This window comes from Dipodomys merriami, unplaced genomic scaffold (assembly GCF_024711535.1).
Source record: "Dipodomys merriami isolate MVZ:Mamm:240054 unplaced genomic scaffold, mDipMer1.0.p SCAF_92, whole genome shotgun sequence".
Lineage (NCBI taxonomy): Eukaryota > Metazoa > Chordata > Mammalia > Rodentia > Heteromyidae > Dipodomys > Dipodomys merriami.
The window spans coordinates 3309032-3329994 of record NW_027206535.1 but is presented as its reverse complement, the minus strand read 5'-3'; the positions used below and the strand labels follow the sequence as shown (position 1 = coordinate 3329994).

Genomic DNA, 20963 nt, shown 5'->3' with positions numbered 1-20963 from the left:
GAAGTTTCTTTGTGACATTTCTATACATATGTACAATGTATCTGTATCAAAATCTTTCCTCTTATACACCATCTTCTTTAAAACAGTTCAACAATTTCATTTTTTTTTAAAATTGGTCCTGGGGCTTGAACTCAGGGCCTGGGCACTGTCCCTGAGATTCTTTTTTTCTCAAGACTAGCACTCTACCACTTGTCACAGCACAACTTCCAGCTTTTTCTGAGTAGTTTATTAGAGATATAAGTCTCATGGACTTCCTGCCCTGGCAGGCTTCAAACTGTGATCCTCAGATCTTAATCTCCTGAGTAGCTAGGATTATAGGCATGAGCCACTGGTGCCTGGCTTCCTCCTTTTTTTTTCTATATATATATATATTTTTTTTTTGGGTCGGTCATGGGGCTTGAACTCTAGGCTTGGGCACTGTCCCTGCGCTCTTCAGCTCAAGGCGAGTGCTCTACCGCTTGAGCCACAGCGCCACTTCTGGTTTTCTAGTGGTTTACTGGAATAAGAGTCTCAAGGACTTTCCTGCCCAGGCTGGCTTTGAACTGAGATCCTTAGATCTCAGCCACTGGCACCTGGCTTTCTTAATACATTAATTGCACCAAAGAGTTGATTTATTCTTAGAGTACATCATCAAGGGATTTTGCCATGGTAGTTCAGATGTGTATATATTTTAGGGTGAATAATACTTGCTATTGCTTTCGCTTTTCTCACTCCTCTGGCAAGCACCCTGTTGGTCAACAGCTTTCACTGACATTCCTTAAACCATCTTCATACAGAATTTTTCACAATTATTCACTCATCCTTCTTTATTCCTCTCCCCTACCTCTCATCCCTCTAAACAGTCGCATAGAACCATGTTTTCTGTTTTATATATTTGTATATATGCACACGTACATATATGTAAATGTGTGAATGAATACATGTGTATACATATCCACACATATATAACATATACATATACAAATGAGTGAAAATGTGATAGTTGCTTTTTTGAACTGCTTATGTTTTTTGTGTTTATATTTGCTGTTACTTGGGCTTGAAGGCCTAGATGCTTCCCTTGGTTTTTCCACTGAAGGCTAGAACTGTACTGTTTGAGCCACAGCTCCACTTCTGGCTTTTGGTAGTTAATTTGACATAAGAATCTCATGGACTTTTTCTGCGTGGGCTGGCTTCAAACCACAATCCTCAGATCTCAGCTTCCTGAATAACTTGGATTACAGGCATGAGCCACAAGTGCCTGGCTTAAATGGGTTTTTTCTTTATTTTAGTCATGGGCTTGAACTCAAGAGCCTTGCATTGTCCTTGAGCTTCACTCAGAACTAGCATTCTACCACTTTGAACCACCGTGCCACTTCTAGTTGAATTATTGTTTTGTTGTTCTTTTTTTACATTACTGGACTTGAACTCAAGGCCTCAAGCCTGCTGGACTGTTACTCTACTACTTGAGCCATACCTTCAGCCCTGTGTTTTGCTCAAGTAGTGTCTCAAGTACTTTTCTGCCCAGAGTGACCTTAAACCGTGATCCTTCTGTTGTCAGCCTTGCAAGTAGCTAGGATTATGGGCATGAGCCATTGGTGCCTGGTTTTTGTTGTTGTTTATGTGTACTGAGGAATTGAACTCAGAGCCTCATGCATACGAGGCAAACACTCTTAACACTAAGATGTTTTGAGTTCTCCATCCTTTATCTGTTGAAAAGCTAATGAAAAATTTCTCTTTTTGATTATCTTGGTTCTGATAATTGTGTGTGTGTGTATGTGTTGCGTGGGCGCGCACAATACATTATCCACACTTTATCTTAACTCCCTTGCTCTAACCATCCCACTAGTGAGAAATAACTAGTTTGTTTTGTTTTAGTTTGGTTTTATGGGGGTGGAATCTTGTTGGTATGGTGCCCATGCTGGCCTGGAATTGGGCTATTCTCCTCGCTCAGCCTCCCAAGTGGCTGATAACTTGATGCTAGCTACTAATACTTATTTTTCCACACTGAGATAAATGACTAATTGCACACCTCCTTTAAGTCTGCTTAAGGCTTCCATGAAGCCTTATTCTGCCTCTACTTAAAATTATACCTTGGGTGGGGCACCTGTAATCCTAGCTACACTGGAGGCAGAGATCTGATGATTATAATTCAAAGCCAGCCCAGGCAAAAAAGTCCCCATGAGACTCTTACCTCCAATAAACTACTCAAAAAAGCCAGAAGTGGTGCTGTGGCTGAAGTGGTAGAACGCTAGCCTTGATCATAAAGAGGTTCAGGGATATGTGCCCAGGCGGAGTTCAAGTCCCAGGACTGGAACAACAACAACCACCCCCCCCCCCCCCCACACCCCTTGGGTGCTCTTCTGCTTTATTTTCTGATACCACTTTATAACATTTATTTGTTAAACATATTGTTTAAGCTGGGCAGCAGTGGCTCATGCCTATAATTCTAGCTACTCAGGAGGCTGAGAAAAACCAGAAGTGGCATTGTGGCTCAAAGTGGTAGAGTGCTAGTCTTGAGCAAAAGAGCTCAGGGATAGCATCAAGGCCCTGAGTTCAAGCTCTGCAGCCAACTAAAAAAGAAAAAAAATTGCTTATTTATTTCCCTTCTATGATGTGAGATCTTTGAATGTATAGGTTCATGTCCATGGTTTTTATTTATTTACTTATTTATTTATTATTATTATTATTTTTTTGTCAGTCATGGGGCTTGAACTCTGGGTCCCAGTGCTGTCTCTAAGTGGAGTGCTCTACCACTTGCGCCACAGTGCCACTTCTGGCTTTTTCTGTTTATGTGGTGCTGAGGAATCAAACCCAGGGCCTCATGCATGCGAGGCAGGCACTCTACAACTGAGCACCTTCCCAGCCTGTCCATGGTATTTATTTAATGTTTAATATAGTTCCTGGCATATAGTTAATACACAATAAATATTGTTTATCAGTGGAAGTAATAACCTGTATTTTTAACCTTGTGTATGTTTGTAATTGATGAAGTATGAAATGTGATAAGCAGCTGGGAACTGGTGGCTTATACCTGTCATCCTAACTACTCAAGAGGCTGAGATTTGAGGATAGCCACTTGAAGCTGGCCTAGGTAGACAAACCTAAGAGACTTTTTTTTTTTGTGCCAGTCTTGGGCACTGTCAGGGCCTGGGCACTATCCTTGCGCTTCTTTTGCTCAAGGCTAGCATTCTACCACTTGAGTGAGTCACAGTTTCCAGCTTCTTTGCTTTATGTGGTACTGAGGATTCGAACTCAGAGCTTCATGCATGCTAGGCAAGCACTCTGCCACTAAGTCACATTTCCAGCCCCCTCAGAGACTTTTTTTTTTTGTCTTTCATGGGGCTTGAACTCTGGGCCTGGGCACTGTCCTCAGCTCTTCAGCTCAAGGCTAGTGCTCTACCGCTTGAACCACAGTGCTACTTCTGGCTTTTTTCTGCTTATGTGGTGCTGAGGAATTGAATCCAGGGCCTTGCATGTGAGGCAAGCACTACCACTGAGCCAACTTCCCAGCCCTAAGAGACTCTTATCTACAGTTAACCAGCAAAAAGCAAGAAGTGGAGGTTTGGCTCAAGTGCTAGAGCACCAGCTTTGAGTGAAAATACTAAGCAAGAGTAAGAGTTCCTAAGAGCAAGCCTCAGTACCAGTACGTACACACACACACACACAAACACACACACACGTGCGCGTGCGTGCATGCGTGCGCGAAAGGAAAGAAAGGTGATAAACAACATAGAGTCATAAAATACTTTGCTTCATTGTGGTTAAAGATTAGTAGACTTCATATCCTGAAGAATTCAGTTCTCCTTGTGTTTGTTCATTACTAACCCTATCAAAAATCCCAGAGCACAGTTAAAAAAAAAAGTCACTAAAAGTGCTATGGCAAAACTAATTGGTAGGGTAAAAAATATTTTGAGGAAGTGGCGCTGTAGCTCAAGTGATAGAGCGCTCACCTTGAGCTGAAGAGCTGAGGGACAGCACTCAGGCCCAGAGTTCAAGCCCCATGACAGACCAAAAAAAAAAAATTTAGTTAAAAAATATTTTGAGAGCTGAATGCTGGTGGCTCGTGCCTGTAATCCTAGCTACTCAGTAAGCTGAGATCTGAATCACAGTTCAAAGCCAGTCTACAAAGGAAAGCCTGTGGGACTCTTTATCTTCAATTAAGTACCAAAAAGGCTGGAGGTGGAGCTATGGCTGTAGTGGTAGAGAGTTTTGAGCAAAGAAAGCTCAGGCTGATGTCAAACTCTAGTATTGAGTTAAGAATTAAAGTCATTCATAACCACAACCTGGCTCCCTATCACCTGAAGTGCTGTACCACTGAGCCACAGCACTGCTCTTGGTGTTCTGATGGTTAATTGAGATAGGAGTCTCACAGATTTTCCTGCCCAGGCTGTGTTTGAACCACGATCCTTAGATCTCAAGTCTCCTGAGTAGCTAGAATTACAGGCCTGAATCACCAGTGCCCAGCTGATTTTTTCTTACATATCTTGTTAAGAGCTTTCTTTTATTGCTGAAGCCATAAATATTCTTCTGTAATTCGTATGCTGTTTTTATCCATTTTCATTTGTAGGTGTAGTGTAGTGGGCATTGGTGTTTTCTTCTCATGAGTCTTCCAGGCAAATGTTATATACAGCTCAACAATTTTGGCCTTCATCTTCTTTTTGTGTCCTCAGGAGAATAGCGCTGCTTCCACTTTTCATTGGAATGCTAGAAACAAGGGAATAAGGTTTCAATTTGTGAATGAACATAAACCCTTAAGATATGAACAAGAAACTTCCTTTCTTGGTGTGTCACTAAGCTGTAAAACCTACCTTTATTATTATTATTATTTTTTATTTGTAAAACCTACCTTTACTTTTTTTCTGACTCACAGAGAAAGACATGGATATCAGGGTATGGGTCTTGGAGCTTGAACTCAAGGCCTGAGTGCTGTCCCTAAGTTCTTTGCTCAAAGCTAGTGCTCTACAACTTGAGCCACAGTTCCACTTCTGGCCTTTAGGTTAGTTGGAGATAGGAGTCTCACTGGCTTACCTGCCTGGGCTGACTTTGAACCACAATCCTCAGATGTCCAACTCCTGAGTAACTAGGATTATAGACAATAGCCACTAGTGTCTGGCTTACACCTGTAATCTTTTTTTTTTTTTTTTTTTTTGGTCGGTTGTGGAGCCTGAACTCTGGGCCTGGGCGCTGTCCCTCAGCTTTTCAGCTCAAAGCTAGCCCTCTACCACTTGAGCCACAGTACCATTTCTGGCTTTTCTAGGTATGTAGTACTGAGGAATTGAACCCAGGGCCTCATGCATGCAAGGCAAGCACTCTACCACTGAGCCAACTTCCCAACCCTATAATCTTAAACTACTCAGGAGCATTGAGGTTTGAGGCCAGCCCTGACAAAAAGTTTGCAAGACTTTAGCTCAGTCAGTAAAAGCTGGGCATCGTGGTGTATACCAGTCATCCTAGCCACAAAGGAAGTTCAAATAGGTGGATCAAGGTCTGGGTGGGCCAGAACATAAAGATGAGAGCCTATTGTAAAGTAATTAAAGCAAAGCCAGGCACTAGTGGCTCAGGCCTGTAATCCTAGGAACTCAGAAGGCTGACATCTGAGGATTTAGGTTCAAAGCTAGCCCAGGCAGAAAAGTCTATGAGACATATCTCCAATTAACTACCAAAAAGTTAGAAATGGAGCTGTGGCTTAAAGTGGTGCAGCACTAGCCTTGAGTGCAAAAATTCAAGGACAGTGCTCAAGGTTCTGAGTTCAAGTTTGAAGATAGTCACACATACACAAAAATAAGCCTGATGTTGGCTCATGCAGTAAGCTACTCAGGAGGCTAAGATCTGAGGATTGTGGTTCAAACCCAGCCTGGGCAGGAAAGCCCATCAAACTTTTTTTTTGGTGGTAGGGCTTGAACTCTGGGCTTGGGCTCTGTCCGTCAGCTCTTTAGCTCAATGTGAGCGCTCTACTGCTTGAGCCACAGCGCCACTTCTGGTTTTCTAGTGGTTTATTGGAGATAAGAGTCTCAGGACTTTCCTGCCCGGGCTGGCTTTGAACCGTGATCTTCAGATCTCAGCCTTCTGAGTAGCTAGGATTACAGGCATGAGCCACCAGCGTCTGGCTGCCCGTCAAAGTCTTTTCCAATTCACTACTAAAAAAGCCAGAAGTAGAACTGTGGCTCAAATAGTAGAGTGCTACCCTGAAGCACAAAAGCTCAGAACAATGCCCAGGCCCTGAGCTCAAGCTCTAGGACTAGCACCAAAAAAATAAAAAAAAATTAATTAATTAAAGCAGAAAAGAGTTTAGGGTGTGCTAAAGTAGTAGAGTACCTGCCTAGTAAGGGTAGGGCTCTAGTTCAATCTCTAGCCTGGCCCAAAATATGTGTGTGTGTGTATATGAATCAGTACTAGGGCTCCCCCACTACTCTTTTGGGGGGAGTACTGGGAGTACTGGTGGCCCTAAGTTGCTTGCTTGACTGGTATTCTAACACTTAAGCCACCCCCTCCAGCTCTGCTTTTTGTTGGATATTTTATATTTTCCCCTATTAATACTTATTTCTTTTAATTTTATTATTATTATTATTTTTTTTTTTTGGGTCCGGTTGTGGGGCCTGAACTCCGGGCCTGGGCGCTGTCCCTCAGCTCTTCAGCTCAGGGCTGGCGCTCTACCACTTGAGCCACAGTGCCACTCCCGGCTTTTTTCTTCTTGCTTATATGGTGCTGAGGAATCGAACCCAGGGCCTCAGGCTTGCAAGGCAAGCGCTCTACCACTGAGCCACCTTCCCAGCCCTTTTAATTTTATTATTATTATTTTTTTTCCTGGTCCTGGGACTTGAACTCAGGGCCTGCCTGGGCAGTGTCCCTGAGCTTCTTTTTGCTCAAGGCTAGCACTGTACCATTTGAACACCACTTCCAGGTGTGTGTGTGTGTGTGTGTGTGTGTGTGTGTGTGTGTGTGTGTGTGTGTGTGTGTGTGTGTGTGTGTGTGTGTGTGTGTGTGTGTGTGTGTGTGTGTGTGTGTGTGTGTGTGTGTGTGTGTGTGTGTGTGTGTGTGTGTGTGTGTTTGTGTCGTGGGGCCTGAACTCTGGGTCTGGTCACTGTCCCTCTGCTCTTCAGCTCAAGGCTAGCACTCTACCACTTGAGCCACAGCACCATTTCCGGCTTTTTCTGCTTATGTGGTGCTGAGGAATTCAACCTAGGGCTCATGCATGCAAGGCAAGCACTCTACCACTGAGCCACCTTCCCAGCCCCATGGTGTTTTTGTTTTTGTTTTTAAATTGGAGATAAAAGTCTCATGGACTTTTCTATTCTGGTTGGCTTTGAACTTCGATCTTCCAGATCTCAGCTTCCCCTGAGTAGCTAGAATTACATACATAAGACACAGATGCCTGGCTTTTCCTACTCTCTCTCTCTCTCTCTCTCTCTCTCTCTCTGTCTCTCTCTCTCCCTCTCCCCCGCCCCCCTTGCTCAGGACCTGAACTCAAACTTGGTACCTGATGCTTTCACTCATTCATTAGCTGGCACTGTGCCCAATGAGCCATGACTTCAACCCCTCTTCTACACCTCTTTAGGGTATCTTAAATCCAGAATTTATTTTTCACAGTGAACGGAACTAGAATGTCTTTTTTTTGGGGGGGGGGTCCGGTCGTGGGGTCTGAACTCTGGGCCTGGACGCTGTCCCTCAGCTCTTCAGCTCAAGGCTAGCGCTCTACCACTTGAGCCAAAGTGCCACCTCCGGCTTTTTTCTTTTTGCTTATGTGGTGCTGAGGAATCGAACCTAGGGCCTCATGCATACAAGGCAAGCACTCTACCACTGAGCCACCTTCTCAGCCCGCCCCCCCCCCACCCCAGTTAAATTCTTTTTTTTTTTTTTTTTTTTTTTTGTTGGTCGTTGGGCTTGAACTCTGGGCCTGGGCGCTGTCCCTCAGCTCTTCAGCTCAAGGCGAGCGCTCTACCACTTGAGCTACAGCGTCACTTCTGGTTTTCTGGTGGTTTATTGGAGATAGGAGTCTCACGGTCTCTCCTGCCCGGGCTGGCTTTGAACCTCGATCCTCAGATCTCAGCCTCCTGAGTAGGTAGGATTACAGGCGTGAGCCACCAGCGCCCGGCAACCCCCAGTTAAATTCTATATAATGAATTAATACTGAACTTTGATTGTATCTTTTGCGGTTATATGTTTGCAGTTGACAGCAACATGGAAATAACAGTTGCATCTTAAAAGATTCCTGAAGATTCAGAAGAATATTCTTCTTTTAAGAATTTTTTTTTACTTATTGTAAAGATGTTGTACAGAAGGTTATAGTTACATGAGTAAGGGAATGAGTACATATGTTGTTGAGCATTGTTACCCTTTCCCTTGTTCTCCCACTATTCGTCCCTCCGCCACATCTCTCATTACCCTCACCCCAAAGTTGTAAAGTTGAATTCCAATATACTGTCTTGTGGTTATCATTGTTGCAATGGGTCAAAAGAATATTCTGTAGAAGTAAAAATTTATTTGAGATCTAGATCTAATGAGTACATACATACTATATATACATACATATGATAAACTAGTAAAAAAAAGAAATTTAAAAGTGTAGTTATTTGTGACTTACTGTATTTTGGATTTAATTGAGGACATAAAAAAACTGAATAAGTACTATTAAGGTTCAGGAAACTATTAAGGGGAAGACAGATTTTTTTTTGTTATTTAATTTTATTTATTTTTTTATTTTATTGTGAAAATACCGTATAGAGGGGTTACAATTACATGGGCAAGATTATGGGTACATTTCTTTTTTTTTTTTGGGGTCCGGTCATGGGGCCTGAACTCAGGGCCTGGGCACTGTCCCTCAGGTCTTCAGCTCAAGGCTAGCGCTCTACCCCTTGAGCCACAGCGCCACTTCTGGCTTTTTTTTTTAAAATTTTTTTTGTATGTAGTGCTGAGGAATCGAACCCAGGGCTTCAGGCATGCAAGGCAAGCGCTCTACCACTGAGCCACCTTCCCAGCCCCAATGGTTACATTTCTTATCAAGCATTGTTGCCTCTCCTTTGTTTCCCTTCCCATCTCCCACTCCCACCCCCTATCCACCCCCCCTCCCCAGGCCATAGTTGTAAAGTTCGTTGTTGTTTTTTAAGTAAAGTTCGTTTTTTGACATAACAACTTGTACATCTCATTGTTGCAATGGGTCCACCTGTATCCCTATTTAAACAATTTGTTTTTTCCCTTCCCCTCCACAAATTATACCAACATCAAATACAGTGACAGTGAAAGCAGGGGTTATAGGGGCGGGGAGGGACATACAAAGCAACAAAGAAATCATCTTATAAATATGTTAGAAACAATCACATGAAAGAAAAAAACATTTGAATACTTATCTTGGGGTTCATTTCACCTGACATCAACTTATCTGACCTTTTCTGTTTGTCTCAGATATATACTAGTTATTGCAAATAAGGGAAACCATGGGAGCTATGTTTCTTTGGGCCTGGCTTACTCTATTTAATGTAATTTTTTCTAAGTCTTTCTTTCCATTTCCTAACAAATAGGGCAATATCATTCTTTCTGATGGAGGCATAGAATTCCATTGTGTATATGCCCATCCTGGGGCTTGAACTCAGGGCCTGCACACTGTTCCTGAGCTCTTTTGCTCAAGGCTGGTGCTCTATCACTTTGAGCCATAGCCCCACTTCTGATTTTCTTTTTTTTTTGGGGGGGGGTCCGGTTGTGAGGCCTGAACTCTGGGCCTGGACGCTGTCCCTCAGCTCTTCAGCTCAAGGCTAGCCCTCTACCACTTGAGCCATAGTGCCACTTCCGGCTTTTTTCTTTTTGCTTGTGTGGTGCTGAGGAATTGAACCCAGGGCCTCATGCATGCAAGGCAAGTGCTCTACCACTGAGCCACCTTCCCAGCCCCCCACTTCTGGTTTTCTAAGTGGTTAATTGAAGATAAGTCTCATGGCCTTTCCTGCCCTCGCTATCTTCAAACCCTGATCCTCAGATCTCAGCCTCCTGAGTAGCTGGATTACAGGCATGAGCCACTAGCACTGGGCTACTCTGTTGTTTTTTAGACAAGAACTTGGCTCTGTAGTATAGGTTGATCAAACTCAAAATCCTCCTGCTTCAGCCTCTGGAAGGTTAAAATTACTTATAGGATTATAGATGTGTATCACCATGGAAATTTTATCTACTTTTAAATTTTTTTCTTTGTGCTTGGTATCCAAGAAATCATTGCCAAATTCAACATCATGAAGCTTTCTCTGATTTCTTCTAAGAATCTGGGCTTTGGTATTTAGTCTTCAAGAGATTGATTTTGTACTTTTTCACTTTTGTCTTTGTTTTTGTTCCATTACTGTTGCTTGAATTCAGGGGCTGTAGCTCTCACTTAGCTTTCCCACTCACTGCTGGCACTCTACCACTCAATTCACACCTCTAGTTCTGGCTTTTTGCTGGTAAATTGGAGATAAAGAGTCTCATTTGTCTGTTTTGGCTGGCTTTGAACCACAATTCTCAGATTTCAACCTCCTGAGTAAAATGATTTTAGGTGTAAGCCACCGGTTCGTGGCTTGTTTTGTTTCATTTTGTTGGTTGTAGGACTTGAACTCTGGGCCTGGGCGTGCTGTCCATGAGCTCTTCAGCTCAAGGTGAGCGCTCTGTTATGTGAACCATAGCCCACTTCCCGTTTTCTAGTGGGTAATTGGAGATAAGAGACGGACTTTCCTGTCAGAGCTGGCTTTGAACCACGATCCTCAGATCTCAGCCTCCTAACTAGGATTACAGCCATGAGATACCAGCACTCGGCCTTGTTAATTTTTTTTTTTTTTGAGACATCTCATTAGCCCAAGCTGATACTGCACCCAAGATGCCTTAGCCTGCTCAATGCAAGAATTACAAGTATTCATCTCTATTCCAGGTCATGTTGTATTAATTTTTTATATCATATAAGATTAGAGTCTAAATTCTTTGCATATGAATGTTTAATTTTACTATTACCACTTGTAAAATCTTCTTTTGTTAAAAAATTCCTTGACCCAGTATGCAAAGGTTTATTTCTGGTCTCTTTAGAAATCTGTGTGTCTGTCTTATTGCAAGAATCACACTGTTTTGATTACTATAATCAGATAATTTTGTAGCAAATTTTGAAATCAGGAAGTATGAGTACTTTGTCTCATTTCTCTTATTCTAAGATTATTTTGGCTTTTCCAGGTCTCGTGAGATGCCATCTGAATTTTAGAATAGTTTTTCTCTTGATACAAGTTTTTTTTTTGGTCGGTCGTGGGTCTTGAGCGTTGGGCTTGGGCACTGTCCCTTATCCCTTCAGCTCAAGGCTAGCACTCTACCACTTGCCACAAGTCTACTTCTGATTTTTCTGGTGGTTTATTGGAGATAAGAGTCTCATGGACGGAGCTGGGAAGGTGGCTCAGTGGTAGAGCGCTTGCCTTACATGCCTGAGGCCCTGGGTTCGATTCCCCAGCACCACATATGCAAAAAGAAAAAAGCCGGAAGTGGCGCTGTGGCTCCAGTGTTAGAGCGCTAGCCTTGAGCTGAAGAGCTGAGGGACAGTGCCCAGGCCCAGAGTTCAGGCCCCACAACTGGACCCAAAAAAAAAAAAAAAAAAAAAAAAGAGTCTCATGGACTTTCCTGCTTTGAACCCTGATCCTCAGATCTCAGCCTTCTGAGTAGCCAGTGTTACAGGCATGAGCCACTGGTGCCCAGCTCACATAGTTTTTTGTTTTTTTTTATTTTTTTGCCAGTCATGGTGCCTGAACTCTGGGCTTGGGCACTGTCCCTCAGCTCTTCAGCTCAAGGCTAGTGCTCTACCACTTGAGCCACAGCACCACTTCCAGCTTTCTCTGCTTATGTGGTGCTGAGGAATCGAACCCAGGGCCTCATGCATGCAAGGCAAGCGCTCTACCACTGAGCCACCTTCCCAGCCCCCCTCACATAGGTTTTTATATTGACCTAAAAGTCTGAATGGAATTCTTTTAGAATGTTTTTTGTTGTTGTTGTTGTTGGTTGTGGGGCCTGAATTCTGGGCCTGAGCACTGTCTCTGAGCTCTTTAGCTCAAGGCTAGCACTCTACCACTTGAGCCACTGCACCACTTCCGGCTTTTTTCTTTTTGTGTATGTGGTGCTGAGGAATCGAACCCAGGGCCTCATGCATGCAAGGCAAGCACTCTCCCACTGAGCCACCTTCCCAGCCCTACATTTTCTTTTGTACAGTGTCTTCTGCTCCCTCATTCTCTCCCAGTCCCCACCACCTGTCTCCACCCATGAGTTGTATAGTTCACTTTCATCTATGTCCAGTGAGCTACCTCTGCTGCACTTTTTCACCCTTTTCCCTTGAGATCCGTGCCCCCCTTCTGAAAATGCATACATAAATACATCATACAGTAAGGTAAAGAAGATAGAATTATCAAGCCTAAAACCTAAAAACAAAAACCCTTTTCTTTCCATATTTTGGAGTTTGTTTCAGTATATCTATTATTTTATATAAATATGAAGAGGCACTTAGGCATTGCCTTTCTGTTTCTCTCCTAAGATATCTTCTTTTGGTCCTACTGTGTTTATCTAGAATCCTGTGTAATTTGTCAGATCAGTGCATTTTAGATTTAATTTCTGCATATCAGAGAGAACATGTGCCATTTGTCTCTCTGAGCTTGGCTTACTTCCCTTAACATGATTTGTTCTACTTCTATCCATTCCCCTGCAAATTACTTTTTCCACATTTTTTGGATCTGCTCATCTACTGTGGTGCATCTTGGCTGTTTCCATATCTTGGCTATTGTGACTTCCCTTCCTTTTATTTCACACTTATTCTGTTTTTTCTTTTTCTTTTTTTTTTGTCGGTCATGGGGCCTGAACTCTGGGCCTGGGCCCTGTCCTTCAGCTCTTCAGCTCAAGGATAGTGCTCTACCACTTGAGCCAAAGCGCCACTTCTGGCTTTTTTCTGCTTATGTGGTGCTGAGGAATTGAACCAAGGGCCTCATGCATGCAAGGCAAGCACTCTACCACTGAACCACCTTCTCAGCCTCTTATTTCACACATTTTGCAGTATTCTACACTTTTTACAACTTCGGGCTAATTGTAAAATAATCCTACCAAATGCTGAAAATTCTACTTTCAGAAACTTCTATTTGATTTGTTGTGTCTTTCATTACCCTCATTCTAACCACTGTAATTGCTTGACCGTACTCATTTAATACCTTAGATATTTGTTGGGTAATTGATTAATTTTGTTGCTCCTGGGGCTTGAAGTCAGGGCCTGGGTGAGATGTCCTTGAGCTATTTTTACTCAAGGCTAGTGCGCTACGACTTTGAACCACACTACTAGTTTTGGTTTTCTGGTTGTTAATTGGAGATTAACTGGCTTTGAGTCACTATCCTTAGATCTTAGCCTCCTGAATAGCTAGGATTACAGGCATGAGACACCAGCACCCAGCTCTTAGATGTATTTTATTTTGCCAGTCCTGGGGCTTGAACTTAGGGCCTGAGCACTCTAGCAAGGCTAGTACTCTACCACTTGAGCCACTTTTCCTGTTTATGGGGTACTGAGGAATTGAATCCAGGGCTTCATGCATGTTAGACAAGCATTCTACCACTAAGCCACATTCCTAGCCCTTAGATATATTTTATTTTAATTTTTGTTGGTTGTGGGGCTTGAACTCTGGGCCTGGGCACTGTCCCTCAGTTCTTCAGCTCAAAGCTAGTACTCTACCACTGGAGCCACAGTGCCACTTCCGGCTGTTTTCTTTTTGCTTATGTGGTGCTAGGAATCGAACCCAGGGCCTCAGGCATGCAAGGCAAGCGCTCTACCACTGAGCCACCTTCACAGCCCCTATCCTCTGATATTTACATTTACACCAATATACCATGGAGTTTCTAAAACAACTCAGTTTAAACGAGGGAAATAGTGTGACTGGTTAGTGATGAGAATGGCTTATCTTCAAATGCTTTTTGGGGATCCTTTAAGAACATCTTCCCCAAGGGGCTGGGAAGGTGGCTCAGTGGTAGAGTGCTTGCCTTGCATGCATGAGGCCCTTGGTTCGATTCCTTAGCACCACATAGCAGAAAAAGCCAGAAGTGGGGCTGAGGCTCAAGTGGTAGAGAGCTAGCCTTGAGCTGAAGAGCTGAGGGACAGCGTTCAGGCCCCACAGCCAACAAAAAAAACAAAAACATCTTCCCCACCTCCCCCCACACCAAGTGTGAACGCAATGCCTTGTGTTTGCTCAGCTTACTTGCTCTGCTGGCAGCTACTACTTGAGCTACACCTCCAGCCTTGGTTTTTGCTGTTTGTTTTTAGAGTCAGAATCTTGAGAACTTTTCTACTCCAGCTGACTCTGATCCTTATTCCTCCAGATCTCAGCCTCCAGAGTAGCTAGGATTTTTTTACAAGAAAGCCATCAATGCCTGGCAAGAGCATTTTGTTTTTCTAAAAAGCAAATACCTCTGGGTTTTGTTTTTTTTTTTTTTTAATTTTTATGTGGTACTGGGATTTGAAGATACTAAACAGGAATGGAGTTGAGGATAAAATCGGGGTTAGTTAGATCCTGATTTTTTTTGGTTGGTCATGGAGCTTGCACTCTGGGCTTGGTTGCTATCCCTGTGCTCTTCAGCTCAAGGCAAGCGCTCTACTGCTTGAGCCACTGTGGCACTTCCGCTTTTCTAGAGGTTTATTGGAGACAAGAGTCTTAAGGACTTTTCCTTCCCCGGGTTGTCTTTGAACTGTGATCCTCAGATCTCAGCCTCCTTAGTAGCTAGGATTACAGGCGTGAGCCACTGGTGCCCGGCAGTTATTCTGATTTTTGTCTTGGACCCAGATCCTGTATGTCTCCTGTGTAGCTGGCATTACAAGTGTGTGCTACTAAGCTGCTGTTTCTTTTCTTCCTTCTTTCCTTCCTTTCTTCCTTCCTTCCTTTCTTCCTTCCTTCCTTTCTTCCTTCCTTCCTTCCTTTCTTCCTTCCTTCCTTCCTTCCTTCCTTCCTTCCTTCCTTCCTTCCTTCCTTCCTTCCTTCCTCTCCCTTCCTTCCATCCTTCCTTCCTTCCATCCTTCCTTCCTTCCTTCCTTTCTTTCTTTCCTTCTTTCTTTCTTTCTTTCCTTCTTTCCTTCTTTCTTTCCTTCTTTCTTTCTTTCTTTCTTTCTTTCTTTCTTTCTTTCTTTCTTTCTTTCTTTCCTTTCTTTCTTTCCTTTCTTTCTCCCTCCCCCCCTTCCCCCTCCTCCTCCTTCTTTGTCAGTCATGGGGCTTGAACTCAACCTGGGTGCTGTCCTTCAGCTCAAGGCTAGCACTCTACCACTTGAGCCACAGTGCCACTTAGGATTTTCTGGAGGTTAATTGGAGATAAGAGTCTCACTGGCTTTCCTGCCTGAGCTGGCTTTGAACCATGATCTTCAGATCTCAGCCTCCTAAGTAGCTACAATTACAGCCACCAGCATCGCTTTTTTTTTTTTTTTCAGTACATGGTATTGACTCAAGTTGTCTTATGCTTTCTAGTTTGGTGGGTGCTCTACTGACCCCCAAATCTGGTTTTTGTGTATGTGTGCCAGTCCTGGGGCTTGAACTCAGGGCCTGAACTTTTATGCTCAAGGCTGGTACTTTACCAGTCACAGCTCCACTTCTGGCTTTTTGGTGGCTAATTGAAGGTAAGAGTCAAACGGACTTTCCTGCCTGGGCTAGCTTTGAAGCGGGATCTTCAGATCTCAGCCTCCTGAGTAGCTAGGATTATAAGCATGAATCACTGGTGTCCTGTAAAGGGAAGAACTTTACTTTAGCTTTTGCATATAGAAAAATTCTTGCCACATGGTATATGATTGACTTTTTTTTTTTTTGTTGGTCATGGGGCCTGAACTCTGGGCCTGGGCACTGTCCCTGAGCTCTTCAGATCAAGGCTGGTGCTCTACCACTTGAGCCACAGCGCCACTTCCAGCTTTTTCTGCTTATGTGGTTCTGAGGAATTGAACCCAGGGCCTCATGCATGCAAGGCAAGCACTCTACCACTGAGCCACCTTTCCAGTCCATGATTAATTTTTGAATATTTGAAAATAGCAATGGAATTATATAAATTGTATTCTCAGTTGATATTTTATTTACCAAGTAACATGCATGATCTACTTACATGGATTACTTGGATAAAGTATAAGAGGTAATGTGAAGGTTAAAAGTTGCAGACCACTATATATAATATAAACTTTTATTTATCTATTTATTTATTTATTTATTTTGTCCGTCATGGGGCTTGAACTCTGGGCCTGGGCGCTGTCCCTCAGCTCTTCAGCTCAAAGCGAGCGCTCTACCACTTGAGCTACAGCGCCACTTCCGGTTTTCTGGTGGTTTATTGGAGATAGGAGTCTCACGGTCTCTCCTGCCCGGGCTGGCTTTGAACCGAGATCCTCAGATCTCAGCCTCCTGAGTAGGTAGGATTACAGGCGTGAGCCACCAGCGCCCGGCTTATAATATAAACTTTTTAAAAAATTGCAGAACAGCACAACATTTCATGTAGACATTGATATATATAATTAAACATTTTTTAAAAAAATCATAGGAATGAACTCACTATATTTCATACACTGGGTTACCATTGAGGAAAATGGGAGAATATAGGATTAGTTTTTCAGAGAGCTTCAGTGTTTGATGCATTATTTGTGTTTTTCTTTCTAATCTTACATTAGTAAATCTGAAGGGATTTCATAGTTAACATTTCCACACGTTTTGTGATACAGTATTTCTTAAACTAAGTGTAGAGTAAATGATTGTTGTATTCTCTATACTTTTTATAAAAAGATAAAACACTATAGATAGGAATTAACAAATTAAGGATCTGCATGTCATATTCTACTTGTAGTCTACTTTTGTTCAGTCTCAGAGCTAAAAATAATTTAAATGATATTTACAAGTTTTGTTTTGGTGTTAATTCTGGGGCTTGAACTCAATCTGGCTTTTGTGTGCAAGGCTAGTGTTCTACCACTTGAACCACAGTTCCACTTCTGACTTTTTTGGTAGCTTATAGGAAATAAGAGTCTCATGGACTTTCCTGCCCGAGCTGGCTTTGAACCATGATCTCCTCAGATCTCAGTTTCCAGAGTAGCAAGGATTATAGGTATGAGCCACTGACACCGGGTGAATTTACAGGTGGTTGTGTTTTTTTTTTTTTTTTGTCAGGTGGGGTTTGAACTCTGGGCCTGGGTGCTGTCCCTTAGCTCTTCAGCTCAAGGCCAGTGCTCTACCCCTTAAGCCACAGTCCCATTTCTGGTTTTCTGGCAGTTAATTAGAGATAAGAGACTCAGACTTTCCTACCTGGGCTTTGAACCATGATCCTCATATCTCAGCCTTCTGAGTAGCTAGGATTATAGGCATGAGCCACCAGTGCCTGACTTATTTACAATTGTAAATGGTTGGAAAAAAAACTATGATTATTTTACAATGTTTGAAAATTATATGAAATCAGTTTTCAGTGCCCATAAAGACAGTTTTATTGGTAAGAACCATATTCATTCATACATTATCTAAGGCTGCTTTCTAACTGTTAGACTCAGTAGTTAAAACAAATATAAAGAGCCTAAAGTTTTGGGTTTTTTTGTCTTTTTTTTTTTTTTTTTTTTTTGTCAGTCACGGGGCCTGAACTCTGGGCCTGGGTGCTGTCTTTCAGCTCTTCAGCTCAAGGATAGTGCTCTACCACTTGGCTTTATCTGCTTATGTGGTGCTGAGGAATTGAACAGAGGGCCTCATACATGCAAGGCAAGCACTCTACCACTGAGGTACCTTCCCAGCCCCTAAAGTATTTATTGTCTGACTATTTTTTGGTTCCAGGCTAGGACTTTAATTCAGTACCTGATGCTTTTGCTCATTGGCTAGCACTCTACCAATCGAGCCATACATACACTGGCTTTTTCTTTTTATTGTTACTAAAAAGGTGATGTATAGAGAAGGGTTACAGTTACATAAGTCAGCTAGAATACGTTCCTTTTTGGACAGTGTCACCCCTTCCCTCTGTCTCCCAGTTTGTTTGGCTTTTTATAGAGCATTCTAGTCTGTGATGCAGATGAATTTTGGTCCTAGATTAATGATTTTGTAACTGGACAAGTAAACTTATTTAATATTCTTGTAATAAGTTGAAGATCCATAAGTTATGATTTTGAACACCTAAAGGAAATGAAAATAAGTTAGTTAGATAATTGGCTTATGGAGGTTTCAAAGTAATTGTTCAGTAGTAATCTCGTCTTGTTGAACAAGTCCAAGTCTAATGCATTTCTCCCTATGAATACCTGATTCTCATTTCACTAGGAGATTTGACAGTTTTAAATACCTACTAGAGTCATGTGGTTTGAGATTGGTATCTTGGTACTTTATTGGCTATATTTCCAGCAATTTTCAGCAAACCAGCAATAATTGAGAGAACTGTATTTATTTATTTATGGCTGTCATGGGGCTTGAACTCTGGGCTTGGGCACTGTCCTTCAGCTCTTCAGCTCTTCAGCTCAAGGCGAACGCTCTAACACTTGAACCACAGCGCCACTGCAGGAAACTTAGGAGCAAACCTTTTTGTTTTGGTTGGTTGGTGTGGGGCTTGAACTCAGGGCTGTCCCTGAGCTCAGCTCTTCCTACTCAAGGCTAGCAAAGTCTCTACCATTTGAGCCATAGCCTCTTCCAGTTTTGAGTGGTTAATTGGAGATAAGAGTCTCACAGGGACTTTTCTGCTCCAGCTGGCTTTGAACCATGATCCTCAGATCTCAGCTTCCTGAGTAGCTAATATTATGAGCATGAACCACTGATGCCCCCCCTCCCTTTTTAAAAATGCTGTTTGAAGTCAGGCCTTTCATGTTTGCTAGACAGGCACTCTACCACTTGATTCATACCTCAGCCTTAGGGTAAACTGTATTTTATTTTATTTTGCTTGTGTGTTCAGTGTGTTGTGGGGGGGAGCTGGTGTCAAGGAAGGAAACTTGGGTCCAGAAAAGAAGGGGGAGTAAACTTTATTTATTTATTTATTTATTTATTTTGTCGGTCATGGGGCTTGAACTCTGGCCTTGGGTGCTGTCCTTCAGCTCTTGAGCTACAGTGCCACTTCCGGTTTTCTTGTGGTTTATTGGAGATAGGAGTCTCACGGTCTTTCCTGCCCGGGCTGGCTTTGAACCACGATCCTAAGATCTCAGCCTCCTGAGTAGCTAGGATTACAGGCTTGAGCCACCAGCGCCCGGCAACTTTATTTTTAATAATATGGAATGCTTCACAAATGTGTGTCATCCTTGAGAGGTACCATGCTTATCTTTGTATCATTCCAGTTTTTAATATATGTGCTGCTGAAACAAGCCTAGGATTTTTTTTTTTTTTTGGGTGCTGGTCCTGGGGCTTGAACTCAGGTCCTGGGTGCTGCCCCTGAGCTTTTGTGCTTAAGGCTAATGCTCTACTACTTGAGCCACAGCTCTACTTGCAGGTTTTTTGGTAGTTATTTGGAGATAATAATCTCACATACTTTCCTTCCTGGGCTGGCTTTGAATCTGAATCCTCAGATTTCAACCTCCTGTGTAGGTAAGATTTCAGGCTTGAGCTATCATTGCCCTGCTAGAGGTAAACTTTTTTTTTTTTTGTCGGTCGTGGGGCTTGAACTCTGGGCTTGGGCACTGTCCCTGCACTTTTTAGCTCAAGGCGAGTGCTCTACCGCTTGAGCCACAGTGCCACTTCCTAGAGGTAAACTTCTTAAGGTAAATATTTACTGTTTGGTAAAATGATATTCCAAGTCCAGTTGACATTTCCATCACAAAAGTAGCGCCGCTTTCCTAGAAATTCTGTGTTCCTTAAGGCTGATAGACAAATCTCAGCTCCGCCTAGATGTAATACAGACCAAGCAGATTGTTTAAGCATAACTTTAAAGCACATGATCCTCTCCTGCATGAATGTGTTCTTACTACATTGTAGTAAAGAGAGAAGATTCCTGGCAAGTGCTGGATAAGATGTCAACCCAACCTAATGTTGGGTCCTTTTTTTTTGTTGTTGGTTGTGGGGCTTGAACTCTGGGCCTCGGTGCTGTCCCTCAGCTCTTCACCTCAAGGCTAGTACTCTACCACATGAGCCACAGGGCCACTTCAGTCTTTTTCTGTTTATGTGGTGCTGAGGAATCGAACCCAGGGCCTCATGCCTGCAAGGCAAGCACTCTACCACTGAGCCACCTTCCCAGCCCCTGTTGGGTCCATTTTGATGACTAAATTCTTAGTTATATTTCTGGCTAGAAGTAATGAATATTCAGAATTCCCCACTGGAATATTCAATCCATCATTTCTGATTGTATCTTTTTGACTATTAGCAAGTTAATTGGCACAAACAGAAATGTATTAGTGTAACTGGCCCTTTACAGTCTTGACAATTCTAGATGAGTTATTCTGCTTTGATCTTGAAAGGTCCCTTTACCTATCATTTATCATCTAGGCTATTTTTTCTTAATCTCTCATCTTTAGCCTTTGGGGTATTGGTATCTGTACTGAACTAGGTCTTCTTACCTATTTTCTTGCTGAGTTTTACCGGTGGCTATGTTCCTTTTGATTAGACTGAAGGGATTCTGCCTTTTCATTACATATATCTTAATCATTATATTAAATGTGACTTGTTTTACCTTGAAATTACTTAGTTTTTGATAGATGTTACATATGTGTGGTAGAGAATTCACAATCTGAAAAACAATTTCCAAGCTGGGCCCTGGTGGCTCACTCTTGTAATCCTAGCTACTTAGGAGACTTATAAAATCTAAGGATCCTGTTTCAAAGCCAGCTTGGGCTCCTAGGAAAGTCCTTGAGACTCTTCTCCAGAAAAACCAGAAATAGAGCTGTGTCTCAAATTGGTAGAGTGCTAGCCTTAAGCAAAAAGAGCTCAGAAATAGTGCCCAGGCCCTGAGTTCAAGCCCCATGACTAACAAAACAACAACAGAAAAGCAAAAAAAAACAAAAACAAAAAAAACAGTTTACAGTTAAAAATAAAAGGAATAAAAAACACCTTCCACCTCAGTGATAGAACATTTCTGTTTCTTGGAATCTT

At 42.6% G+C, this 20963-nt stretch overlaps 1 protein-coding gene and 1 pseudogene across 4 annotated transcripts in view; one reads left to right on the top strand and one right to left on the bottom strand.

The window, feature by feature from the left end:
- Positions 1 to 20963, top strand: part of Gatad2b (GATA zinc finger domain containing 2B) — a 90252-nt gene that overhangs the window by 8873 nt on the left and 60416 nt on the right. The gene's annotated exons all lie outside the window — the stretch shown is intronic.
- LOC138821653 (U6 spliceosomal RNA) lies at positions 19149 to 19246 on the bottom strand (annotated as a pseudogene).